The following is a 23154-nucleotide window of genomic DNA, read 5'->3' on the forward strand; positions in this document are numbered from 1 at the left end:
AAAGGGTGCCTGTCTTAAACTCTAGCTATTCACAAAATAAAAATAATTCAGAAAAACAATTAAAGTAACAAATAACAGCAAAGAGCCTACTCACAAAATACAAACAACCAGTCAATAAAATTCAACAAATACCTCACTCGCTCCAAAACCGAGTCACTCTGAAACCACCCCGGTCTAGGACGTACAAGAAAATAGGTGATTCTTAGAGCATGAGATGAAGGGGAGATACGTGGGTTGCATGTGCAAGATCCCTGTCTGTAGCCCTGTCCCTTTTGCAGTGAGGGGGCTCCAGTTCAATTGTTTTCCTAATCACTTCTGTAGCAGTACTGCAGGGGAGAGATGTGGTCCCAATGATGAGAAAGTTCCCGGCTTAAACTTCATCCCACAATCAATAAGCAGGTAATGCAGATCCTAAACAATGACCAGTGTGGTGTGATCCTTTTGGGACACCCTGTTTAACAAGACAGAGCCTGCATAGCTGTTCTTTCACATACTAGCATATGTTATCTGTTTACATTTGGATTCTCTGGAATGAAAGTAGCTGTGTAAACATAAAATTAGCATCGTTAGATTTATTTATTTTACTTTTCAGTGTTAGCAGTTCTCGAACTTTCCCTCCTTACTGTCTTTGGCCTTGATGCTGCAAAAGGGTCTCCATATGCAGAGTCTTGTTCCTATGTGGAGTCCCCTAAAATTAGCATGCACCCAGATCACTTTGCAGGGTAGGGGGCTCTGTCTTGTTTTATTTGTCAGTAGGTTTGTGTTTTTCCTGTATTTACAACAGAGCTTGAAATTAGTAGTGTATGTTCCATCCAAAGAAGCATGGAGCTTAATATTAAAATGGCTTTTATTTGTTGCCTCTTTTGTGCATAATTATAATCAATGATGCTAGCATCACAGCTCTGGATATGTAGGCTTTTGTTTGTTGTTATAGGGCCAGCAGAGAGAATATAAGGGCATTGTATTTTGGTTTTAGTCTGTGTCCTTGAGACTTTTTTAAAATTAATTTATTGGCAGCAAAGGTGGATTTAGGATTTTATTAAATGGAAATGCTTTATAAAGTAGATCAGATTTGGCTTTTAATTAGTATTTCACACTAATTTGCTTTTATATTAACAAAAGTTTTACAGTTGTGATCCACTCATGGCTATACACAGCAATCAGTGAGGATCAAGCTTACAGCTATCAGCACCAAAAGCACCAGGCCTTATCTCTTAAGCTGGAGGAATAATATGTACACTAGCTCTTCAAGCAGTATGCTTTTAGCCAGCCACTTGAGGGAAACATACAGTAGACCAGTGTTACACAGTCTAATAGTAATCTTGCATATTGTATTATCATTGCAACATTACAATTTAAGGGTTAAAACAATTCTTCACCTGCATGGCGGCTGGTGGAATAGGTGCTGTGGAAATAGGATTGTTGCACCTGACTTCTTCAGTGATTGAAGGGACCATGAATAGGAAGTATGTACTGTTACATATGGTAACTTTCTGGGATAGAGATAAAAAGGTAGAGAGGAATACAGGTGGATCCTTCTGTGTTTTGAAGAGTGCAGAAAACCCACAAGATGAAAATAATCTTTACAAATATGTCAGCAATTTTGGCTTTAACAGTCTCACTTTCTCTCCAAGTTCTCAATAGTTCACCACTATTGATTGCAGAATCCTTATCAGTGTATATGACCACTGTTAATATTATTCTAATGTTTTAGATACAAACGTATATTCTTAAGGTCACCCATGTAAATGAGGGATCAGTTAGGAATGAATGTAAGGGAAAAACGCCATCATGTTGATTGTAGTGGGTATTGCTAAAATTAATTGGTATGAAACCTGCTGCTGCTGAAGTCTAGTGCTTTACCTGGACATGTTAGAGTTGAAATGACCCTTACTGATTTTTTTCCCTTCAGTTTGAAGCCTTGTTACACTAAAAGCTGATCTGCGGCAAAGAAAACTGTGTAACAAGACAAGGTTCTAGGATTCATATAGCAAACATGTAATTGTTTCTATGCCTCTCCAAAACAACTGCCTGTCTTCAGCAGTAACTCTCATAGCCAGAGAAACAAATAACTATTCAGCTCAATACAAGAATTTTTCACTTAATTGAAAGATTCTTGCTGCAGAGCCAGTGGTTTGTTCCAGGAAGGCTGGGGAGTGACATCCATCCTCAAAAGCAGTTCCCTGCAGGAATGGGTTAGATGGACACACAAGGGAATACCATTTGGTCAAGGGAAGGCATGTGGCACAGGACTCCCAAAAGGGCAAGAAACAACCCCGGTATATGTCAGTTGTGTGAAGAAGGGAAACAGGAGGGGCTATCATCTCCCTGCCCCCCATAAATAATGAATGACTTATGACAGAGCATCTTTTATAGGCTCTGAAGGCTTAGCTATAATTTAGATCACAATAACAATATGCATAATTGGCAGCATCTTCCATTGTCATTTAGACTCTGTATGTTTCTCTTGCTTTTCCTCCTGGAGATGAATCCTATGATTCTATAGTCTTGAAGTCACATAGTTGTTAATGCTCTTTTATGAATGGCTCAGTTTATAAATACAGCACATTTTTTGATGAATTACTCTCTCATGGAGGCTTTGGAATTGGTGGTTCCAACTGCACTTTCAGATCATTCATCTCTCCCTGTCTCTCTGCTGGCCTTCACCAATCTCCTTGTGGCACGATTTGGGGAGGAATCTTTACTCCCTTTGTGTGGGACCTTGCACTGAAGCTACTATCCATTGTTTATTGCTCCTGTTATGGAGGGCAGTTGAGGAGCTGATGTGCCTTTCAGTGATTGTCCTGGGCGAGCAGAAAGTATAACCTGGGGTCAGATTGAAAATAAAATCTGATTTTTATTAGGAAATTGCAGAAATAGAAAAAAAATTAATCAAATAAAGACATTGTGGATATAAAGCTCCATTCACATGCACAAATGGTATGGAAACACAGCTAGATAGTATTGTTAGCAGTAATATTTATTTTATAATATGGTAACAATTAAGGATCAGGTCTGTATTATGCCAGGTGCTGTATAGGCACAGTGCTTGCAATGTAGATGTTGGACAGAATGTGTGGATGGGAGGGTGACAAGATGAACAGCGTTTAGCAGAAAAAAAGGTAAGCTGAGTATGGTGTCGTAAGTTCTTGAGGGGAGTGGGGCCATATCTCTACATGAGGAGTTGAAGGAGGCAGAAGGTCTTCTGGTGCTCCCTCTGGGATGGGGCATCTCCCTTTATTCTTTACTAAGGATTGTGCCCACAGATTTGGCCTGGAGAAATAATGTAAATTGGCTTTGAAGTTTAATAAACTATAAATTATGCCTGGAGACTGAGCTATCTATTGCATCTATACTTACTGCCAAATAAAAACACTGCCGAGGGATATATATTTAGCCTGCAGCTACCATACAGCACCAGCTGAAATCATCATAAAAAAAAAGTTTTTATTTTACACAGGACTGAGTTAATGGTGATGTTTAATTCATGTTCAAATCCTTCAGCCTCTAAATTTCCTTGTTTCGTTACAGTACTTCTTAAACAGACTTAATAAGAGCCTCAATTCCCATGATTACCTCTTTGGAGATGTCACAGTATATCCCAGCTGCAGAGGAAGTTCTGCACAGCATTAATTATGCACTAAAAACATAATGAAAGCACTTGACATTTTCCCCAGATCCATATCATATTGTTTTACTGTGTTTTGTTTGCATTATCTCTATTGATTGAAAAACTATGACATGATAACTTGTTCCAGGGTAAGTTTTAGGTACCACATGGTAGTTTCTTCCTACCATCCATAAAGGCTAAAATGCCTTTACCATTTAGTAGTCTCTAAAATAAGATTGTTCAAGTCTTCATCTATCTGACCTTAACCCAATGTGACTAATTAGATTATTGACAGTTATTGCTTTGCCTTCCTATTTCGTGCTTCCTTATCTGCTAACATGGAAACAATGTATTCCATATCATTTGTTAAATTCATTAGTCACTGATTGCATCTTATTATCTAAGGCCTGTCTACACTACAAATGCAATAATGCAACGCTATCCCCCAACGTGGTTAAGCGACAGTTCCATTTTATAGTCTACATAGGAGCTAACCATCCAGGGATAGTTAATTACTTCAAACTTCACACCATGCTCTTTCGTGATTCAAAGGAATTTAGCTGGAGGTAGTTACAAAACATCATTTTTCCAGAGGATAAAGTACATACAGAAAAACAGTAATGATTAACCCTCCAATCTATTTATAAAAATAGTTGCTGTTCTCATGTCAAGACAGATGGAACCATAAATAATGAGCAATGGAAGTTATTCTTTACCAAGTGCATTTTAACAAATATTTCTAAGAAAGAAGCATGGAACTGTTGACAATTCCCAACTCATCTTAGAGGACAAGATCACTGGTAGCATGTCAAGTATCAGAGGGGTAGCCGTGTTAGTCTGGATCTGTAAAAGCAGCAGAGAGTCCTGTGGCACCTTATAGACTAACAAAAGTATTGGAGCATGAGCTTTTGTTGGTGAATACCCACTTCGTTGGATGCATGTAGTGGGTATTCACCCACGAAAGCTCATGCTCCAATTCATCTGTTAATCTATAAGGTGCCACAGGACTCTTTGCTGGTAGCATGTCATTATTTCTATTGTAAGCATTAAATAAACAAGTCATGGGAGGGAGCCAGAAAAATCCACTAGGTTCCCCTTGTACAGTTCCCAGCAAAGCACCTCCTTTCATGGGAGCAGTTTGGCAAGGAGCAGTTGTCTCTACGGTGTTGCAGAAATACTTTGGAAGTGCATACTGGTTTGTAAACAGACTTCATGTCAAGTTAAATTTAAAAAAAATCAATATATCAATTAAAAGGCTGTTGGAGAAGATGTCTTTCTCCTGATATCCGTGTTATTTAAGTGTCATAAACTGCTACTGTAATGAGATAAGTTGCTTTAGAATGAAAAACTATCACTTTATGCAAACCTAGGCTTGGAATTAATAATGCTGATAGGTTTTCTCTCATTTTTTCCTCTTATTTTTTTTTTTAAATATGAAGCTTCAAAATAACAAATGCCATCTAAAATGAAAGGTCTTTTGAGTTCACTTGCTCACCTCCTCTGCCTGGTTGAACACAGGAGGAGTGGAGAGATTACTGTGTTAGTGCTAGCTCTGAGCAAAAGAGTACATAGGGTTTTGGTAGCTATATTGCCAAGGATGTGTGCGGGCTCTCTCAAAAGGGGCATACAATTTTGCACATGGCTTTGAAACTCCCTTTAAAAATAAATTCTTGCTCAGATGGGCAGGAGCTCAGAGTGATACAGGGGCAGCATGGTCAGCCATGGAGACATTCCCTTGCTCTAAGTCCCAATGTTTTATTTTTCACTCACATGAGCAATCTCACTGAAGACAGAGTGAAATCCTCTGAAGTACTGAGCACTGAAATCCATTGATTTTAATAGGAATTGTAGCTGCTCAATATCTGTCAGGATTTCAGAGTTCCTCTGAGTCAATGGCTGATCATCAGGCTGATGCGTCAGGATTTGGCCACAAACTTCATACAAGAATAAGGGCTTCAAGACTGGGTCCCTACTACGAATTATCTGCAGGTTTTGTCCCAGGAGTGTGTTCATCTCTGGTCACCTAATAGATGCACCTTTGTGTTTGTATTCTGGAAACATCTAGATCCTTCTGGTAAGTTTGTGCATTTTTGTGGATGGTTTGATGTTGTGTGTAGACAGTACTGGACTAAATAGCATAACATAGGACAGACATGGACTAGAGTTCTGTTCACACACAGGAGAACCAACCAGAGTTCCTTAGAACTGGAAGGGAGGTGAAGAACAGAACGCAGCATCAAGGTCCTTGCTGGTTAGTGAACAGATTTAATTAAGTGTGTTTGGCCTCAAACAGAGCAGTGATGTATAATACCATAGACACTGCTGGCCTGATTCTGTTGGGTTACACCTTGTAGTCGCTTTTGCCAAAGCAAAATGGCTATAAAATGGCACCATTTTGACAATATTATATTTTAGCCACTATGTAAATGACTGTGCATGGCAACAGAGAATCAGGCTGTGCACAAGGTCTAAGATTCTGTTAAGAGTTTTAACTCTACGTAAAAGCTGGTTAAAAGCAATAGGTTAACTCACTGCAAACGGATACTCTAAAAGAATAATGACCATTATATAGTATTCAAAAATACTTGTTAATATTATAACTTTTGAATAAATATTTGTCTTTAAATTAAAATGCTAGATCTCAGGACAGTTTGAAAGAATATATGTAAAGGCTGATGTTCTATTCTCTATCTGATATATAAACAACTTGATTTTTTTTTCTTAGAGTGAGGGAATCAAAAATAGTGGAGAACTACCATAAAAATAATGGGAGGAAATATGTGCTAAAAATTATGCTTGAAGACAATACCTAAGTATAAGGCAGAGGATCTGAGAACAAATTCCTAATCAGTTACTTATCTGACACACACTGCATGTGTTGCAAAGTTGTTTGTACACCTTTCTGGTGTGAAGGAAATACAGATGCCTAATGCCATATATTTGAGCTATGATGTCTAGGAATAAATTCATTTAATTTTCACTTTACAGAAAAGCATGAAATGTGAAGCTGAGCAATAATCCTAATTTATCTCTAGTAATTTAAGCATGGGCCTCTGCTCGAGCCATTGTTCTGGTCTTGCTTTAATCCTCATGTAAAAATAGAGAAGAAAAGGTCTATGATTTGGAAGATTATTATAGTTATAAACATGTTTTTTTGCAGAACAGTTGCTATCCTTACATTTAATCACATCATTAAGAAGTTGTCAGGACCCTGGTACTGAACCCCATTCTGTCGGGTCTCTAGATGGCATCCCTAGCCCCTGAACCACAAAAGTATCTTCAGTCATTGCCTCTTGCTAACAGCCTTAGTGCTCAAGGCCTGCTGCTTTACGGTAGCCAGGCCCGAGACTCCTGGTTGCTGTATGTCCAGCCAACCTCCTTGGGTACCTGGGCTATACAAAGAAAAGATCCCCAACAGGAGGAGGAAGCTGTCCGAACAACAGTCCATTGCTCATTGGTTTCTGCCTAGACTACCTTGCCTTCCTACCTTTGCATAACGTTGCCTTTACACGTTGCTGTCTCGCCTGTCCATGTTTCATTTGGCCCTGCCTTACTGTGTCACCTAACCTTGTCTTGTTGCCACCTGACCTTGCCTCCTTAAGATGCTGACCTGGCCTCTTGGATTGAATCTCTTGGCTACGGATCCCTGTGAGAACTCTGTCCCTTGCTGCAGACTGGCTCTGATACTAATTGACCTCCTGGCTACCCGACCACCGGTGCGACCACTGCTGAGGACTGCTTCTAGTCTGTGTTGGCCATCGGGCACTACAGATATTAATGTTTAATAATCACACATGCTCTACTGAATAAGAGGAATTGAAATTCATTTGCTGGCCATCCAAGTTTTGGATGCTATAAAATGTATATATACACACATGTACAGAACATAAGGGGGGCAAATTCTGTTTTCTGGTCTGATATTCAGTAAACAGGCAAAAGCAAAACAAGTGTAGGAACCAAATCCTTATTGTCTTTGACTTCAGTAGGACTACTTCGGTGAATAGGTTAGGACATATAATCTCCAATTTGAAATATAGTGCTTAAAAGTATTCTTCTTCATATATCACCTTTGTGATGCAAGTGAGCATCTTGGACCATGCTTGAGGGCTTGAGTCCTTGCTGGAATATTTTTTTGAGACTGAGTCCTCCATGTAGTAGAACACATTACAACAAGAATTGCTGAGTGGTTTGTCTTTCTTTTCTGCCGGGTTTAATCAAATGGCTTTGCAGATGCTAGAGTTCCTTTTTATATTGCCAGATAATAGATCTTTCATAGGCTATGCTCTGAAAATATAAATTCTTTTCTCTTCAAGCCCTCTTCATCTTCATGGTACCTGATCATCTTTCGGAGGTGTGTTAGATTATGTGATTACACATCTATCATGTGTCATTCTTTCTCTTTGGATAAGATTGTTATTTTTTTAATGTATTTACATTTTTGTGTGCTATGCTGTGCTTTTAGTGAAGGTATGATCAAAGGAGTATGTCTTGCATTTGGAAAGGACAATAGTTAGGTTTGAGGTGGTTCTTATATCCTACTGGGAGTTCTTTCCATAGTCTTGGGCAAGTCTCCAAGAAAGCTTTGTCCTGCACAAATGAGATTTACTCTGTAAACAATTCCGCTGTGCCAGAGGAAGAGTTTTCAACTTGTCCTCATCTTGGAGCTATACATGGCCTTTCAGGTATCCTGGGTTCAGATTATTGTGTCCATTAAAGACAAGACCAGATCCCATGATTTTGATGTGGTACTCTTTGGCGAGCCACTGTAGTGAACTTCAATCTGGTTTGATCTATTCATGGTAACTTGTGTGTCTGTACAGGTATGCTGATGGGTTATACTCATTGTCATTTACGGAGGGCTGACTGCTTTCTGCCTAGGTAGATTGCATAGTTGTACTCCAGCTGGGATGGTGAAGGCATTTATTACGGAGGCTAGATCTCCTGGATAGCTGAAGATGTTAGAATGTGTTAGTTGTGGTCACTGCTATGAGAGCTTTATGTTCCGGGTTTCCTCACTGATGCTGAGCTGCAGATTGCCTTAATCAGTTGCAGGTGTGCATCTTCAACAGGAGGAGACTGCAGTGTGGCTAAAAACTCCAAGTGTTTTCCTCTGCTAACCACTATAACCTCCATATTGCTTGTGCCCAGGACATGATCTTGGCCAAACAATTGGGATAGCTCAGTGACATCGAAGTTTGACATTGTGAAGGACATATTTGTCATCTGCAGTAGTTCTGTATTTTAGTTTGTACATTGCAAGGTAAGTGACACAATGGGGAAAGTTGAAAACAAGAACTTGAGCATGTGTTATCTTTCCTAGAATATTTCAAGGATCAGTTTGATTTGGCATTTTGTAATATGTCTGAAGTGTCCAGTTTTGGACCTCAGGTAACTGAGCCATTTTGTGGTCAAAGGAAAAGTTGAAAATGGAAGGCTAATGTTCATACAGTCAGGCCTTGGCTACACTGGCACTTTACAGCTCTGCAACTTTCTTGCTCAGGGGTGTGAAAAAACACACCCCTGAGCACAGCAAGTTACAGTGCTGCAAAGCGCCAGTGTAACTGGGAGCGCAGCTCCCAGTGCTGTAAACTAATCCCTATGGGGAAGTGGAGTACCTGCAGGGCTGAGAGAGAGCTCTCCCAGCGCTGGCGCTGCAACCACACTCGCACTTCAAAGCGCTGCCGTGGGAGCTCTCCCACGGCAGCTCTGTACAGCTGCAGGTGTAGCCATACCCTCAGAAATGTAGGGCCGAGAGGGACTTCAAGAAGTCATCAAGTCCAGTACCCTTTGATGAGGCGGGCGAAGTAAACCTAGACCTTCTCTGATAGGTGTTTGTCTAGCCTTTTCTTAAAATCCTCCAATGACAGGGATTCCACAGCCACTCTTGGAAGCCTGTTCCAGAACTTAACTACTCTTACAATATAATGTTTTTCCTAATATCTAACCTAAGTCTCCCTTGCTGCAGATTATGCCCATTACTTCTTGTTCTACCTGTAGAAGACATGGAGAACAATTGATCATTGTCATCTTTAAGATATATTTGAAGACTGCTATCAGGTCCCCCCTCAATTTTCTTTTTTCAAAACTAAACGTGGCCAGATTTTTTTAACCTTACCTCATAGGTCAGGTTTTCTGAACCTCTGTCATTTGTTGCTCTCCTCTGGACTCTCTCCAGTTTGTCTACATCTTTTCTCAAGTGTGATACCCAAAACTGGACATGATATTCCAGATGTGGCCTCATCAGAGCAGAGTAGAATGGGGCAGTTACCTCCCATGTGATACATACAAAACTACTGTTAATACATCTCCAAATGATATTACTCTTTTTGCACCACATTGTTAACCTTTTTCACAACTGCACCACATATGCCATTTGTGATCCACTGTGACCCTCACATTCTTTTCAGCAGTACTGTCACCTAGCCAGTTATTCCTCATTTTGTTGCTGTGCATTTTATTTTCCTTCCTAAGTGTAGTACTTTGCACTTGTCTTTAGTAACTTTCATCTTCTTGATTTCAGACCAGTTCTCCAGTTTGTCAAGGTTGTTATGAATTCTAATCCTATCCTCCAAAATGCTTGCAGCCCCTCCCAATTTGTTGTTATCCACAGATTTTATTAGCATACTCTCTGCTCCATTGTCCAAGTTAGTAGTAAAAATATTGAATAGTACTGAACCCAAAACAGACCCCTGCTGGACTCCACTAGCTCAGTGTCAGTTCAGCCCACCATAAACTCTAGCTACTAGTGGGCTCCTTTGACCGGAGAGGAGCACCCTTCTTCTCTCTTGTGGTCCCAGCCAGAAACTGACCTGCTAAGGTCAGGCAGCTCCTTTTATCTGAGCTGTCTAGGCTTTGATTGGCTACTTCTGTGAGGCATCTCTAGGCTGGCCTGGAGGATCCATGTTTGCTCCTCCTTTCTGTCACTTTGCTGCTTCCTAAGGCAGTGTGTGGTAGGACTGCAGGGCCTCCTGTAGGAAGACACAAAGGCTGAGTGTACTCTGTTGCAATTGAGAACTTGTTTTAGCAGTCAGCCTAGAGATTGAGCATCCCCAGATCTCTAAGACATGTGCCTCCAGTGATGAATAAACAGCAGTCCTCAAGATTGTGGTTACCACGAATTGCAATCTGCAATACTGTAATCTCCTTTGGATGGCTCTTGCCTTCAAGGCTTTAACCAATATAATGGCTATGGTAATAGCATTTCTGATAGAAGGAATAATAATCAGACTGTATCTCCTGAGCCCACCTTCTCTCCTTAGTTAGCCTAAAAAGGGTGTAGCAGAAGTTCTTTTTCAACAGACGCATGTCAAAAGTATAGCAAAGTTCATTCTAGATCCAAGCCTCCACTCCTAGTGTCTGCAGAGGAAAGCAAGCAGGGTATCTGATCAGATATCATTTTCTGGTTGTCTGGCTTCTTAGAGTAGTGATTCTGGATCAGACCTGGAGCCCAAACCAGCATCACTTGCTTCCTGTCAGTCTTTCATCCCATCAGTCTTGCTTAGCATGTCTAAAATGAATAAAGAACTTGTACAAATTAAAAAAGCGTAAATCTAAGTGTATAAATCTCTCTCAGCTCTGTGTGACTGCATATTCTATAAAAGGAAATCTTTCCCCTCTCAAAAATTGTCCTATTAAATAAAAGAGTTGTGAATAATTTACATTTTACATAAGGTAGTCGCTCTTTTTAACTTTGATTGTGATATCTAATTACCACAAATACTGCTGTGTAGTAACAAATTCAAGTGAAAAGCCTTTGTGTCTTTCACCCCAAAGCACTCTACAACCATTTATATCGCACCACTGCAATGCAGCTAATTCAGGAGTAGAGGGAGGCAGCTAGGAGGGGTGCAGGCAGAGTATGGGGTGCGGCAGGGGGCTCAGGCAGGGGGGTTGTGTGTGCACAGGGGTGCAGCAAAGAGCTCCGGGCAGGGGATTGGGGTGCAGGAAAGGTGTGGGGTATATGAGGGGGCTGAGGGCAGGGAGTTGGGGTGCAGGAGGGGTGCGAGGTGCAGGCAGGGGGCTTAGGGCAGGGAGTTGGGAGGTGGGGTGCAGGAGGGGTTCGGACTCCGGCCCAGCGCCGCTTACCTAAAGTGGCTCTGGGGTGGCAGTGGCACACACTGAGGCCAGGGCAGGCTCCCTGGCTGCCTTCCCTGTCACCAGCCCCGCAACGCTCCAGGAAGTGCTGCGGCCCCTGGGGGAGGGTGGGTGGAGGGATCCGTGTGCTCTGCCCTTGCCGCGCCTCCAGGTACCTCCCCTGAAGCTCCCATTGTCCACAGTCCTCCTTCCCGGCCAATTGGAGCTGCGAGGGGTGGTGCCTGGAGGCAAGGGCAACACATGTAGCCCTCTGCCCTCCACCCCCACTCCTGCGGACTGCAGGGAAAGTGGTGCCGGCTGCTTCTGAGAGCGTCGCGGGAGCCACGGAGCCACAGGGGGCAATCCTGCAGGCCAGATCCAAAGCCCTGAGGGGCCGGATCCGGTCTATGGGTCGTAGTTTGCCCACCCCTTCATTATCCCCTTGGAATATGTTACCGACAATGCTCTTGGTCTTATTGAACCACAAACCAGTACAGCCTCCCCAAAACTGTACATAGCAATATGCCTGCCTCAGATCAGGGGCCTGAACTAGATGATCTCTCAAGGTCTCTTCCAGCCCTACAGTTCTATGATTTTATGTAGATACAAGGAGAAAATATCAAATACTCATCATATACTTTGTATTTTTATTCCATTTACATCATTTTAGAAACTGAATGATGCTCAAAAAGCAGATACAGCAAGGCCATTTGTTTCTCCAGAGGACAGCTATCTTGGGTATTTTTTCCCCTAGGCTCTAAGTTTTGCTGGAAGATTCAGGCTCCTTTCCGGTATTGTAAAATAAATTATAAAATGAAATTGTTTTTGGAGGTGGGCACAGGTATTATGTTCTGCAAACTGTGACTTCATTTTTATGTTTCTGTCATCATCCCCAGCAGTCCTGATAGCCCAAACAAGGCGCACGCATTTATTTTTGGGACGACACTAATAGAACTCTCGATTGGCTGTGTGAAGGAATTACCTGGTCACTTACAGGTGCAGCTTATGTGGGTGTTCCTGTACCTGATCATTTAGGTTCTGTCTGAGGGCTTGTCTACATCAGAAAGTTGCAGCGCTGGTGAGGGAGTTACAGCGCTGCAACTTTGAAGGTGTACACATCTGCAGGGCACCACCAGCGCTGCAACTCCCTGTTTGCAGCGCTGGCCGTACTCCCGTTTTGTCTCGGGTGTAGAGGATCCAGCGCTGGTGATCCAGCGCTGGTAATCCAATGTAGACAGTTACCAGCGCTTTTCTTGACCTCCGTGGAAGGAGGAAGCCTCTGGTAATCAAGCTGGTTTCCTTTCCCGGTTTGCTCTCTCGGTCCCGGAGCCAGCCAGCAAACCGCAGGGAAGGAGACCTGCTTGCTCGGGGTTCCGGGACCGAGAGAGCAAACCGGGAACGCCGCGGTTTGCTCTCTCGGTCCCGGAGCCAGCCAGCAAACCGCAGGGAAGGAGACCTGCTTGCTCGGGGTTCCGGGACCGAGAGAGCAAACCGGGAACGCCGCGGTTTGCTCTCGCGTTCCCGGAGCCAGCCAGCAAACCGCAGGGAAGGAGACCTGCTTGCTCGGGGTTCCGGGACCGAGAGAGCAAACCGCGGGGAAGCTGGTTTCCTTTCCCGGTTTGCTCTCTCGTCCCGGAACCCCCCTTGAAGCCGCCCAACAGCGCTGCAGTGTGGCCACATCTAACACCACTTGCAGCGCTGGTTGCTGTAAGTGTGGCCACTCTGCAGCGCTGGCCCTATACAGCTGTACTAATACAGCTGTAACAACCAGCGCTGCAAAATTTTAGATGTAGACATGGCCTGATAGAAAATGCAACCACTTCTTCTAAATCAGCAGGAGAATATGAAGGTCTGTAAAGCGGGAGTCAGGAGTTTGCATGTAGCTCTTGCTAGAGAATCAATCTCCTAGACTCAGCAGGAGGCAAACCACAGAAATAGTAGGAAAGGGAACTTGAAAAGGTGTGGGATGATTTTTCTTTAACATAAGTGTAGGTTCATGTAACCTCAGTTCTATGATTCACCATTTCTAATGTAAACAATAAAAGGCAGAATAGGACCAGTTCTGTGATGGTGGAAGTAAATTTGAATAAACCTAAATAGGGAAGCAAACGTGGGGAGCTTTTATGGAGTGCCTTTGGGTTAAGTCTCAAAACTAACATCGGTACTGTTACTTGTGTTATACTCCTTGCAGAAAAATGTTTCAGCCATTTCTTTCAGTGGTGATGCCCAAGGAAGGGTCACTTGATCCAGCCATTCCACTGTGTATAGTTGTTGTTTTGCTGTGCCTGAAAGGGTGCGAGGGATCTTAGAGAACAGATACATAAAAATACATAATTCAAGACCCAAGAGCTCACAATCTATCAGGCATGACTTAATTAAGGGTAGTAACAGAAGAGTTGGAGAGGGTACGGACAGTGAAAATAAAATTTAATTCATTTAAAAAATAAAGATTAACCCATGACTGAACCAGAACCAACGTGGATTTGTTAAGAACGAATCATGCCAAACCAAACTAACTTCCTTTTTTGACAGGCGTAGTGCGGTGGCTGTCAACCTTTCCAGGAGTCTGATTTGTCTTGCGTACACCAAGTATCACCTCACTTAAAAACTACTTGCTTACAAAATCAGACATAAAAATACAAAAGTACCACAGCACATTATTACTGAAAAATTGCTCACGTTCTCATTTTTACATATAATTATAAAATAAATTGACTGGAATATAAATATTGTATTTACATTTCAGTGTATAGTATAGAGAGCAGTATAAAAAAATCGTTGTCTAAATGAAATTTGGTTTGTGCTGACTTTGTTAGTGCTTTTTATGTAGCATGTTGTAAAACTAGGCAAATATCCAGAGGAGTTGATGTACCCCCTGGAAGACGTCTGCATACTCCATGGTAGAGAACCACTGGCCTACTGGATAGGGGGAAGTAGTAGATGTGACATATCTTGATTTTAATAGGGCTTTCAACACAGTCCCACATGACACTCTCATAAGCAAACTAGGAAGTGTGGTCTAGATGATACTACTATGCAGTGGGGGCATAACTGGTTGAAAGATCATACTCAAAGAGTAGTTTTCAGTGGTTTACTGTCAAACCTGGAGGATGTATCTAATCATGTCCCACAAGGGTCTTTTCTGGGTCTGTACTAGTCAACATTTTCATTATTGACTTGGATAATGGATTGGAGAGTATGCTTATAAAATTTGTGGACCTCTCAATATTTCTATTACTCTGTTTCCAAATATTTCAGTGGTTTAATTTCATGTCAGCATGTTGATCAATGACAGACTGTTGCCAGTTTCTTAAGATTGAAGAATTTTGCAGTGAGCACATTGCCTCACTTGTTTGTTAATTATTATTTATGTTACAATCAGGACCCCACTGCACTAAACATCGTACAGATGAGTAAAATGAAGAGCGTTCTCTCCCCACAGAACTCAGTCTAGTAAAGATCAGATGTGATGACAGTTGCTGTTTGTCCTGTGTGTATGCACGCCTAAAATGATAAATCAACACCTGTTATATGGAATACACAATACAAAATATGAATATTTCTGTTCTGCTGTCTTTGATGTATGTATCAATGTACAACAGGAGACAGCAGAAGAACTTAGTCCAAAATACTAAAATAGAGGGCATGTTCATTTTACTTGACTTCAACTTTGAAAACGACTGTTTTTTTTTAAAATGTAGAACAGACTACAGTCAAAACTGCATTCCCTAACCAATTCCTAGTGCCCACATTGTGCAGAATATCTGACTGGGAGTAGGTGGCAGGTCTAGATATTTCTATCCTCCTTTATTTCTCATATCTTCAGTATTATGCAAGGGATGGAGGGAGGGCTTGGGAATGGCAGTGGTTGCTGGCTGCAGGACTTGATCATCATTGCAGGTTTTTTCTGTGAGTAATTCCTCTCCACATTCTGTGCTGAAATCCCACTGGGTGCCAGCTCAGCAGTGCTTTGACTCCTGAATATAGAAATCATCAGGTATGCTGGGAATGGAATATTTTAAACCAAACCGGAAAGAAGCAGAAGAGAAGCTTGGTGCAGTTTATAATACCCAGTGCTGTCTATGGTGCAATGGGAAAAAAATTTGAGAAGGTCACTTACTATGATATATTTATTTATGGAGAGGTAACTAGGACCCATAGGGCATGCAGTGTGTAGTGGACTGTATCTGACTGTTGTAGAGGTGAATGGTAACTCGCATAGTTCTTAAAATGAGAGGAAAAAGGTTCTTTTCTGGACTGGTAGTTCAGCTGTTGAGACTGATAGGTCCAATCTTAAAAAAAAAAATGTTTTGCACAGAAGTGAGGTGAGTGATTTTGTTTATTAATTATGGACATTTGTGGGTGAGTAGATGCTATATAAATGTGTAGATTACTATGAGAAGTGTTCATTCTTTATATTAAGATGTTGGTTGCAGTGTGATTAGATGGTACACTGTGTTCAAGGCTTTTTGGAACAAATTGTGAATCAGAAGAAATTATGCATTAGGAACCTGGTGGACAGCTACTGGATTTGGGAGTGGGAAAGAAGAGGAAATGGAGGCTGGAATACATCTGCAGTAAGGATAGCTTTATGTTGAGACTCCTTGTGCTATTATTTTTCTCAGAAGTAGGTCTGCAGGCATGTCAGTATATGAAAGCAGAGAGAATACTGCTTCAGTGTCCCATTTCTGGGTGCAAAGTGTTGCAGGTGCTGTAGTACCAGTGTATTTAATATTGAGGAAGGGAGCTGGAGGGAAGTGCCTCATATCACTGAACTCCGAGCTCCCTTCCTGCTGAATCGAAGAGCAGCATTGCCAAATTCTGTAGGTAGCCCTGTCCATTTCTCAGCCAAGAGGTGCCCCACGTGACTTGAGGCCTCTGTAGCAAATGCATTAGGATTAGGGCTGTCAAGAGATTTAAAAAAAGAATTGCAATTAATTGTGCTGTTAAACAATAATAGAATACCATTTATATAAATATTTTGGATGTTTTCCATATTTTCAAATATATTGATTTCAATTCCAACACAGAATATAAAGTGTACAGTGCTCACTTTATATTCATTTATTGTTATAAATATTTGCACTGTAAAAATAAAAGGAATAGTCTTCTTCAGTTCACTTAATACAAGTACTGTAGTGCAGTCTCTTTATCATGAAAGTTGAACTTACAAATGTAGAGTTAAGTACAAGAAATAACTGTATTCAGAAATAAAACAGAGTAAAACTTGAGAGTCTACAAGTTCGCTCAATCCTACTTCTTGTTCAGCCAATCGCTAAGACAAACAAGTTTGTTTACATTTGCAGGAGATAATACTGCCCACTTCTTGTTTACAAAGTCACCTGAAAGTGAGAACAGGCATTCACACGGCACTATTGTATCCGGTGTTGCAAGATACTTATGTCCCAGATGTGCTGAAGATTCCTATATCCCTTCATGCTTCAACCACCATTCCAGAGGACATGCATCCATGCTGATGATGGGCTCTGCTAGTAATGATCCAAAGCAGTGAAGACCAATGCATGGTCATTTTCATTAGCTGAGCTGGATGTCACCAGCAGAAGGTCTTTTTTTCTTTTTTGGTGGTTCGGGTCCTGTAGTTTCCGCATCAGAGTGTTGCTCTTTTAAGACTTCTGAAAGAATGCTCCACACCTTATCCCTCTGTACCCCATAGGTTTATTTTACTAACTATTATATCCTACTAATCCAGCCAGCAGTATCTATTAATATGTTTCTTTTTCTGAAATTAATCTATTTTATTCTTATATTTTATCAGTATTAATTCCTTGGAATTTAGGATGTGTTGAGGCAGGTGTTTCCTAATAATAAGTTTTGCTGAAATGCAAGAAGCCTACCGGCTTGTAAGATCCGGTAGGATCTGCTATATAGCAAAAACTATAATCAGTTATGAACATGTTAGCATAAAAACTGGCAACCTTTGGCACAGATAAGAATGGTCCCTGAACTTTGGGGAACCAACAGGAGAAACTATCCACATTACATCACAGGTTTATCCGGCATCTACAACTGGTTGGTAACCGCAGGGTACACCACAACATGGAGGTCATCAGGAGAGCCTAGATTGGCAGTTTTGGAGTGAGATAATCCTTATTAATATATTTAGAAAGTAAGTGTCATAATCTACTAACCTATAGGAGAAGGGTACCCATAAATTTCTTAGGGTGCGGAAATAAGATTTGGACCTGAATTACATAGGTCAGGATCCTATAAAATACCTTGTAAGAGAGAGCTCTTAACATCTGCTGTATTCTATATTCTAAGGGTCTTAACTCTTTCCAAATTCTTGCTCTTCTAATTCCTGAAACTTCGTTTTTTTGGAGTGCTTTTTCCAGTTCTCCGATTCTTTATTCTATCTCCTATCACGCTGTCAGCTCAGCTTCTGCAGTATAGTATAACTACTCAACATTTCTAACCATTGCGGAAGCCAGCACCATCGGGCATGCCAAGAGTGAATCTGGTCCTTCACCTCCTATTACCAGGTCCTCAAAAAAGGGTGTAAGTATGTTAGGTTAAGGTACTTATAATAGAAATGTTACCACCAGGAGTTTTGGAATTCTTTTACTGTTTTGCAGTTATAAGTTTCATTGCATTTCTTCTTTTTATGTTAATGTCAATAAAGATTTTATCAATTTGGTATTGTCCTCAGTGTACGTGATCTTGCCAAGCACCTCGAGAATCTTCTCTCGATATAGAACTCTCTGAGTTCTTGAATCTGTAGTCTGAATTGGATAAGTACCTAATAAATCTTCTGGTTGGATGCGATCAGTGGTGAGCCATAACAACTAACCCATCAAATTCAGGTCAACACCTCTCAGACTTTAGAAGGCACTTCAGATTCTTAAACCTTGGGTCGAGTACTGTAGCTATCTTTAGAAATCTCACATTGGTACCTTCTTTGCATTTTATCAAATCTGCAGTGAAAGTGTTCTTAAAATGAACTTGTGCTGGGTCATCATCGAAGACTGCCATAACATGAAATATGTGGCAGAATGCAGGTAAAACACAGAGCAGGAGACGTACAAGTCTCCCCCGGGGGGGCAGTTGCAAATTTAATTAATGCATTATTTTTTTAATGAGCGTCATCAGCATGGAAGAATGTCCTCTGGAACAATGGCTGAAGCATGAAGAGGCATACGAATTTTTAGCGCATCTGGCACATAAATGTCTTCTGATGCCAGCTACAACAGTGCCACGCGAATACCTGTTCTCACTTTCAAGTGACATTGTCAATAAGAAGTGGGCAGCATTATCACATGTAAATGTAAACAAACTTGTTTCTCTTAGCCATTGGCTGCACAAGAAGTAGGACTGAGTGGACTTGTAGGTTCTAAAGTTTTACATTGTTTTGTTTTTGAGTGCTGTTATGTAACAAAAAATATTGACATTTGTAACTTATGTTTTCAGAATAAAGATATTGCACTACAGGACTTTTATGAGGTGAACTGAAAAATACTATTTAATCATTTTTACAGCTCAAATATTTGTAATAAAAATAATATAAAGTGAGCACTGTGCACTTTGTATTCTGCATTGTAACTGAAATCAATATACTTGAAAATGCAGAAAAACATCCAAAATATTTAATAAATTTCAATTGATATTCTATTATTTAACAATGCAATTAAAACTGCGATTAATTGTGAGTAATTTTTTTGAGTTAATCATGTGAGTTGACTGATTAATCAACAGCCCTAGTTAGGATGTAACATGAAAAGGAACAGGGAACAAATTCTTCAGTGGTCTTGCTTTTGTGGCCCTGTGACAAGTATAACCTCCCTGCACAATTTTATATTGGGAATTCAAAACTAGTTATTAGTGATATGTTTGCTACTCTAACACACTGTTCTTAGCTCTTCAGTGATCATCATGGAAATTACTAAGTTTTTGGTAATAAAAATTTCTGCCTTCTTGTTACACTTCATTTCTTTGCATACTTCATTCACTCTTCACCTTAAAATATCTTTTCACTGCTTGTCTGGGTGGATTCTTGTTGCTTTATTTGTATTTGGATTGATTTTGCAGGCTTCCGCTCGTTCTCTAAAGAGAGGTCTGTGGCTTTGTAATAAAGCCAGTTGTTCCATGCAAAGCTGAGCTCATCAGCAGGGTTTTAATACTCTAAATGGAGGAGATCTGTAATGAGAGTGGAGAAGCAATACTGTAATACAGTTGGCCTGTATGACTAATCAGTTAGATAAAGAATTCAGACTGCAGAATACCAGAGCCTTCATGCCTGATTGATGATAACAGCAGCCAAATGACTTATTGCCCTTACTGTTAGCATCCTCACTGTTAACGAGGAGATTTCCTGCATTGTGCAATAGATTTGTCCTATTGTGCACAATGCTGGCTCTTGTAGCATGTTATATTGAAATAAAAAACAAAGGAGGTCAACTGGATGGTTCCCTGAATTTATTCTCAAATGCAGTGACCTAGGAATGTGAACTAAAGCTTGTTATGTCCCGCTTCTCATGCACACATAAGAAGTGGGCCTGTGTGTCTGAATTTATCAGAATATGAAGAATTTAATGTCTTATCCCTAATGACCTGGATCATGGGGTTTATTTCACTTTCTTTCGATAAATCTATCAGAGCATAGGTGGGGCTAACTTCTGTGAATTGTGGCTGTTGTTATAATGTTGGTGACATGCATAAGCATAGAATTAAATGAATGAGATTAAATCTCTTATAATGGGACAGTGGGAAAATAAATAATTTGCTTTTTTAAATTTAATTTAATTTGTTTTCCCTTATGTTTTAAGCTGTAAATGGTTCTTAGAAAATCGTATTAATTTTTTTACCTAGTACTTTGAATCTACTGTAGTATGCAGAAAAATATGAAGCATAAAGTTACGTTGGGGAGAGGGGAGGAGAAGGTTGGGAGAAGGAAGATTGTGACCTCAGCGCATTTTCTGCTGAACTTCAGAATGCCACTCCTCTCACTATTCTGCAAAAAGTAACCAGACAGAGGATATGCAGGAAATTTCTAACACATAGATGTGGTAATGTTTCATGTGAACTGTGAATTCATCATATGTCTAAGTCCTAGGGCTATTGTTTTGGAGTGTGTGGCAGAATAATGTGACTTTCTCAACATTCTAGCACCAATGTGTATTTTCTCCAATTTTAAGATTCAGCCATTGTTACTAGTATACTCTCCAAAACAGAGGTGGAAGGTGGGCTTCTGCTGATTGGATGCTTTGTCTACTAAGCATGAAGCATTCTTGGAACAGAATTCCATTGATTGCTTGGACTGTCACCCCAGGTATTCTCGTAATTTACTAGAGTCACTGAGCTTCTTGAGTTCTACCATGTATGTTGACAGATTTCCTATAGAAGGAGCCCAAATTATAACTACCTAAGAGTCATTATCAGCCAAAAATTGAACTTGGTACTTGGCAAAGACCCCTAGAACCTAATGTCCCAGGAGATAAGAACTAAGATAGGTTGCTCACTTTGAATCCCCCCAGCATGGATGGCCCATCTCACCACATTTTCACTCTTTTAACTAAAGAGTGGCTCAAATCAGAACAGCGGGCCTGAAGCCCCTTTAACTTTGGAGAAGCTTGGATCTGGATCGAAATTTCTTAGCTCAGCCCTGACTTTTAAATGCCTGAAAAGACTGTCTAGGACTTTCTCCAGAACCTGTCAGGCAACAGGTGAGACTGTTATTGATGGGAAGCTGGCCTTCCTTGACTCTTCTCTTCAACTATTGGATGACAACATTGGGAAGTTATTGCAGTTACTCTGGGCCTGCACTTATAACTCTGGAGGCTCTGTTGGTCCACAGTTTCTATAACAATGCTGTTGCTAGTAAAGACTAGCCCCAATTCTTTAATACAAACATGGTTGAGTTGTTCATACTGGGAAGTGCTGTTCTTGCAAGAGGTATTAGTGCTAAGGAAGGATCTTCAGAAGTGCCCAACACTAAGAGAGTACAGAGTCTCAAGCATGTGATTTAGTTTTTGAGCTATCACTTGTTTCTCAATCGTTTTTCTTTATACACCTCTACCTCGATAGAACGCTGTCCTTGGGAGCCAAAAAATCTTACCGCGTGATAGGTGAAACCATGTTATATTGAACTTGATTTGATCCACTGGAGTGCTCCCCCCCCCGGAACACTGCTTTACCACGTTATATCCGAATTCATGTTATATCGAGGTAGCAGTGTACCTGATTCTAGAAATTTCTGTGTAACAGAAACTTTCCTCCTGCCCACTTCATTCAGTGATGAGACAGTCCAGGCTACTGAAATATAACAGCAGTATCGAGTAACTGGAATTTACTATCAGACGCTTTGGTTTTGGGAAGTGAATCTGGCACTCATGAAGGTGAGGAACTGTCAGCAGTGGCTGAAACCCAGGCACCTTTGGGAAAGATTGCCTCACATCTACCTCCATCAGCTTTGTAATGGACAGTCAGTTGTGCTGCATTTTACGGTGTCTGGTACAGATAAATGACCATCAAATTCAGTTTTTCTTCTGCTCTAAATAGCACAGTGAATTTGGTCTCAATCTTTATGTAAAAGTAAGCCAGGCAGAAAAGTCCTATCTAATCACCACCATTTGGGTGGTGTCAGATACAACTCAAACTGGTCTGAGTAATTTAAAATACACCAGACTGCATCTTTTAGATTGTAATATAAATGTTCTGGATTCATGTATCTGCATCACTGAAAGCTCCTGAAAGCTCAGATAGTTTAGACTCTTTATTTGCTATATTGATATGAAATACTTCTACTGATTCGGTTTAAAAGCAAGACCTGAATTGGGGAACCTGCCTAATGCTCTAACTCCTGAACAGATGCCAGAGAAAAATGCTATAATGTTCCCTAGACTAATAGCATTCACTCCTCTGTGGAGACATCCCTGCTTGACACCTATGTGAAGGGATCCTAGATTCAAAGTCTGGATGGGCCAAGGGATACACTGAATATGTGATCATTAAGAAGATGGAGTTTGGTGCCATTTTGCCCAATGGAAGCAAATAAACAATCTGCTTCATAGTTATTTCTTACATTCTTTGCAGGTTAGGCATGTCTTACAGATCAGGATGGTAAATTAGTTTAACCTGAGGCCTCTGTGATTGAGTTGCCCCGCTGGGGCTGTGGATCAAAACAGTTGATATTTAGCTTGTTTAAAGTTCAGATGTGTCTGAACTGCTGGGCCTAGTGACAATTTTGGCTGCAGAGCTCTGCACAAACTGCAGACAAATGAGAGAAGAAATGGGGATACATGAAAATGGCAAATCATGATAGTCTTGCCAGGATGTATGCCCCTTTCACCTCATAGCAACAAGTTACACAGTCTGCACAGATGTACACATTAGTGCTGTTTGGTGGATGGAATGAAGCGGCGTGTATAATCCTGTTTAGAGAAAACATACAAATATGTCCCCAGGGAACTCCTGAAATAATTTTGTAAAAACAGAGACAAAACCAGACTATATTGAAG

The 23154-nt window shown here is 40.8% G+C and overlaps 1 protein-coding gene and 1 long non-coding RNA gene across 14 annotated transcripts in view; one reads left to right on the forward strand and one right to left on the reverse strand.

The window, feature by feature from the left end:
- Positions 1 to 23154, forward strand: part of ARVCF (ARVCF delta catenin family member) — a 466295-nt gene that overhangs the window by 133115 nt on the left and 310026 nt on the right. The gene's annotated exons all lie outside the window — the stretch shown is intronic.
- Positions 17266 to 18560, reverse strand: LOC115661001. Its single transcript, XR_004002993.1, has 2 exons — positions 18513 to 18560; positions 17266 to 17342 (listed from the first exon to the last, which is right to left on the reverse strand). It is a non-coding gene; the product is annotated as an uncharacterized LOC115661001 (long non-coding RNA).

The sequence above is a fragment of the Gopherus evgoodei genome, chromosome 13, assembly GCF_007399415.2.
Source record: "Gopherus evgoodei ecotype Sinaloan lineage chromosome 13, rGopEvg1_v1.p, whole genome shotgun sequence".
In the NCBI taxonomy this organism is placed as follows: domain Eukaryota; kingdom Metazoa; phylum Chordata; order Testudines; family Testudinidae; genus Gopherus; species Gopherus evgoodei.